Raw genomic sequence first — 5,000 nt, 5'->3', positions numbered from 1 at the left:
ATGCACCACCACCCACCGAATCAAGAAAGAGCTATCAATCTGTCAATCCTTCCGGTGTCCGGGCCTGGTGAGGTTTCCCGTGTTGAGTCAAATTAAGCCGCAGGCTCCACTCCTGGTGGTGCCCTTCCGTCAATTCCTTTAAGTTTCAGCTTTGCAACCATACTTCCCCCGGAACCCAAAAGCTTTGGTTTCCCGGAGGCTGCCCGCCGAGTCATCGGAGGAACTGCGGCGGATCGCTGGCTGGCATCGTTTATGGTTAGAACTAGGGCGGTATCTGATCGCCTTCGAACCTCTAACTTTCGTTCTTGATTAATGAAAACATACTTGGCAAATGCTTTCGCTTCTGTTCGTCTTGCGACGATCCAAGAATTTCACCTCTAACGTCGCAATACGAATGCCCCCGCCTGTCCCTATTAATCATTACCTCGGGTTCCGAAAACCAACAAAATAGAACCGAGGTCCTATTCCATTATTCCATGCACACAGTATTCAGGCGGGCTTGCCTGCTTTAAGCACTCTAATTTGTTCAAAGTAAACGTGCCGGCCCACCGAGACACTCACTCAAGAGCACCCTGGTAGGATTGCAACGGGGTCCGCCTCGGGACGCACGAGCACGCACGAGGCGCGTCGCACGCCTTCGACTCGCCCCACCGGCAGGACGTCCCACGATACATGCCAGTTAAACACCGACGGGCGGTGAACCAACAGCGTGGGACACAAATCCAACTACGAGCTTTTTAACCGCAACAACTTTAATATACGCTATTGGAGCTGGAATTACCGCGGCTGCTGGCACCAGACTTGCCCTCCAATAGATACTCGTTAAAGGATTTAAAGTGTACTCATTCCGATTACGGGGCCTCGGATGAGTCCCGTATCGTTATTTTTCGTCACTACCTCCCCGTGCCGGGAGTGGGTAATTTGCGCGCCTGCTGCCTTCCTTGGATGTGGTAGCCGTTTCTCAGGCTCCCTCTCCGGAATCGAACCCTGATTCCCCGTTACCCGTTACAACCATGGTAGGCGCAGAACCTACCATCGACAGTTGATAAGGCAGACATTTGAAAGATGCGTCGCCGGTACGAGGACCGTGCGATCAGCCCAAAGTTATTCAGAGTCACCAAGGCAAACGGACCGGACGAGCCGACCGATTGGTTTTGATCTAATAAAAGCGTCCCTTCCATCTCTGGTCGGGACTCTGTTTGCATGTATTAGCTCTAGAATTACCACAGTTATCCAAGTAACGTGGGTACGATCTAAGGAACCATAACTGATTTAATGAGCCATTCGCGGTTTCACCTTAATGCGGCTTGTACTGAGACATGCATGGCTTAATCTTTGAGACAAGCATATGACTACTGGCAGGATCAACCAGGGAGCTGCGTCAACTAGAGCTGAGCAGCCGGCCGCCCGGGAGTGTGTCCCGGGAGCCCGCGCGAACACGCAAGCGTCCGCTCAATTATTCTGCAAACAGGAGGAGGCTGAGCTCCCCTGCACAATACACCTCGAAACCCTCTCAGGTCCCGGCGGCGCGCAGCGCCGTCCTAAGTACTTGGTCGGGTTCGAGAGAGGCGCAATCGCCCGGAGTTTGGCGAGTAGACGCTTTAGGTGCGACCACCCGTGCTCCCAACTGAGCTTGCCGCTGCCGACAGAGGCCCGGGAGCGTGCTGTCGTGGCATTGCCGGCGGGAGACAACACGCGCCACCTACGGTGGCCGGCAGCTCCAACGCCAGCGCCACAGAAGAACAAAAGCCCCACTTGGGTGCCGAAGCGAACTCTCCCAGCACAGCGCACGCGCCAACACGTCCGCACAGCTGCGATACAATCCACCTGCGAGAACCGCAGAGGCGACCGAGCAGCAGACGGCGTCGCGGCGCCGAGCGCCGGGCGGCGGCGCATCCTCAGCGCACACAGTCCTCAATCGGACCAGCACACTGCAGATGTCCACCGCGCTTCGCACCGGGCCCGCGAGGACCTACTTTGGCCGCACGGCGCCGCGTGCAGGGTGCGCCGGCGCGCAGCTGCGCCGCCTGCCGCCTCCGTCGGCCGGCGCGCCTGCCACTGGCCGCCCCCACCAGCCGGCTGTAGCGCGTGCGCCCACGCACCGCGCGGCCAGCACGCCGGGAGGCCCCCCCTCACCGGCCGGGGACGGTCCCACCCAGCCACCGCCGCGTATCGCTTCACACCCACATGCCATTCACGTTCGTGGGCATGGTGGGTATCGCTGAAACAACCGGTTGGTAGCTCAACCGATCGTCGCCATCACTGATTCACCTCTAGCGAGAACAACCGCACCACAACGGTTTACCAGTTCTTCATTTGCGTAACGTCACCAGCAAACGTAGACGTCCATCGCCATTTGCAAATTCAACGATTGTTGCATGCCTGTGTCAGGTGTCACGACACACTATGTCTGCCCACATACACGCAACAACATGTGCACGCTTCGCGAACACGTGGAAGGTGGCCCCCGTACGTATGCGATGTCCATTGCGCGAACGACTGTCAACCGGCCTCTGTCGCATGTCGCAGATGTGGAACGCAGTGCACCATGCTATCACGGTGTGTGAGAAGAGACGACTACGTCTGACAACACGCGCCACTACATCAACAGACGGCTCATGGTGATCGCCATCCACGGCATACCATACTGCAATCCAGCTCTTATAGGGAGACGACACGTAGCTGAGTGCACAATATTTGGACCGTATGGTTCGCCGTTGTTGGCGCAGTCGTGGTACGGTCACACATGTACCACGATGTATCATTCAGTACATGAGGACCAATGTGCAGTACAGTGTGTGATTTGGACGTACAACATCAGCGGACAGTTGACACAAGCCGTACCACAACGTAGGCTGTGCTTCGCCATGCGAATGCCAATGAACAACTGCGAAGGGCATTGAGCATGTACGTCCTGCTGCCGTCCGCATTACAGTGTATAGCTGCAAGGTGTTTAACATGAAGCGATACTCTGGGGACCGGGCAGTGCGAGTAGCAAACTATATTGCGGGGGTTGCAGTTAGGCAACACTACACTAATTTAACGCGTCGTATGACAATTACAGAGCAGGTTAAGGCCCAACGTGTGTTGGGTTAAGGCGCAACGTGGGTTGGGTTAAGGCGCAACGTGGGTTAGGTTAAGGCGCAACGTGGGTTGGGTTAAGGCGCAACGTGGGTTAGGTTAAGGCGCAACGTGGGTTAGGTTAAGGCGCAATATAGGTTAGGTTAAGGCGCAATATAGGTTAGGTTAAGGCGCAATATAGGTTAGGTTAAGGCGCAATATAGGTTAGGTTAAGGCGCAATATAGGTTAGGTTAAGGCGCAATATAGGTTAGGTTAAGGCGCAATATAGGTTAGGTTAAGGTACAATATGGGTTAGGTTAAGGCGCAATATAGGTTAGGTTAAGGTACAATATGGGTTAGGTTAAGGTACAATGTGGGTTAGGTTAAGGTACAATGTGGGTTAGGTTAAGGCGCAATATAGGTTAGGTTAAGGTACAATATGGGTTAGGTTAAGGTACAATGTGGGTTAGGTTAAGGTACAATGTGGGTTAGGTTAAGGTACAATATGGGTTAGGTTAAGGCGCAATATAGGTTAGGTTAAGGTACAATATGGGTTAGGTTAAGGCGCAATATAGGTTAGGTTAAGGTACAATATGGGTTAGGTTAAGGTACAATGTGGGTTAGGTTAAGGTACAATGTGGGTTAGGTTAAGGCGCAATATAGGTTAGGTTAAGGTACAATATGGGTTAGGTTAAGGTACAATGTGGGTTAGGTTAAGGTACAATGTGGGTTAGGTTAAGGTACAATGTGGGTTAGGTTAAGGTACAATGTGGGTTGGGTTAAGGTACAATGTGGGTTAGGTTAAGGTACACATTGTTGTAAGGAAAGGTGTATTGGGGGGGGGGGGGGGCGGCGGCGGCGGCGGCGGCCGGTTTGTTGATTGTGATTATAGTAAGTGGATGCCTGCGGCATCATCTGATTTGCCACGTCAGGATGCACCTTTGGCTCATGACAGGCGGCGCTCTGATTCCATGCTTGTGGCAGACCTGTGTCTTTCATTCCTGCCATTGTTTGTGTGCTGTGACAGGAGGCAGTATTGTGATGTTGGGTGTACCCCTGTGTAGGACATGTGTGGGTGTTGGTGGCTTAGCTGAGCAATGGTGGTTGTCGGAAGGGTGGGGTATTCTGTTTTGTGAGTGGACCTCCCGGTCTGGTTATGATAGTGTGGATTGTCTAATGTGGCGGAGAGGATGCACTGGGTGTTGTTCCATGCTGGTGCTTACATATTGTCTTTGTGCCTGTTACAGGCAGAGAGTAGTGCGTGATAAGAGTGTCTGGCTGACGTGTGGTTGTGATTGTGAGCAGAGTCTTTCAGCATGTATACGGACAGTTGTATACATTATCTGTATTTTGATGGCTCTATCTATTACTAATCAGCGCCGTGTATACGTTTCATCCGGTTCCAGTCGAAACTGTTGTATCTCTGTACATTAGTGACACGGCGAGGCCGCCATGTAGTTACTCGTCTCGGCAGCTTCCACCGGTGTATGGCAAATGATTATAAGGAATCAGTCTAGTCGTCAATACCGATAGTGTGACGTCACATGTCTGGGGTGGGGGACGCTGCGCCCTTCCGGTGGGTCATGGCCTAGGAAGACTCTTCCCACGCAGGGGGGCTTGGACTGTCATTGACTCTTCCGAGTAATATACTTGCCGTACGTTTTTGCGACTGCGAGTGCAACGCTCACCGGTACCGAAATGGATGGAGCGCCTCCTAGCTGCCGCTGAGCATCTGCATTCGTACAGAGAGCAACGCGATCGCGTCTGTAGCTCGTACGTGGTACAGCTCGCAGCTCATGTATATGGACAGCGGGAATGTCGCATATTGGACATAACTCTTCATGAAACGCACGTTATAGGGGTGGATTGCACATTGCGAGTGCGAGCAAAGTCCGCCGTGCATCCGCTGGAGTTGCGAGTTGGGCGGTTGGGGTGGGGC

General features: G+C 53.4%; 1 non-coding gene across 1 annotated transcript in view; it reads right to left on the bottom strand.

The window, feature by feature from the left end:
- LOC126433184 (small subunit ribosomal RNA) overlaps positions 1-1,375 on the bottom strand; it is a 1,910-nt gene extending 535 nt beyond the window's left edge. The window contains exon 1 of the ribosomal RNA XR_007578300.1: positions 1-1,375. This exon is cut by the window's left edge and continues 535 nt beyond it. This is a non-coding gene — a ribosomal RNA (small subunit ribosomal RNA).
- Positions 1,376-5,000: the final 3,625 nt, after the last annotated feature.

This window comes from Schistocerca serialis, unplaced genomic scaffold (assembly GCF_023864345.2).
Source record: "Schistocerca serialis cubense isolate TAMUIC-IGC-003099 unplaced genomic scaffold, iqSchSeri2.2 HiC_scaffold_1162, whole genome shotgun sequence".
NCBI classification, from domain to species: domain Eukaryota; kingdom Metazoa; phylum Arthropoda; class Insecta; order Orthoptera; family Acrididae; genus Schistocerca; species Schistocerca serialis.
This window is presented reverse-complemented; position numbering and strand designations above follow the sequence as displayed.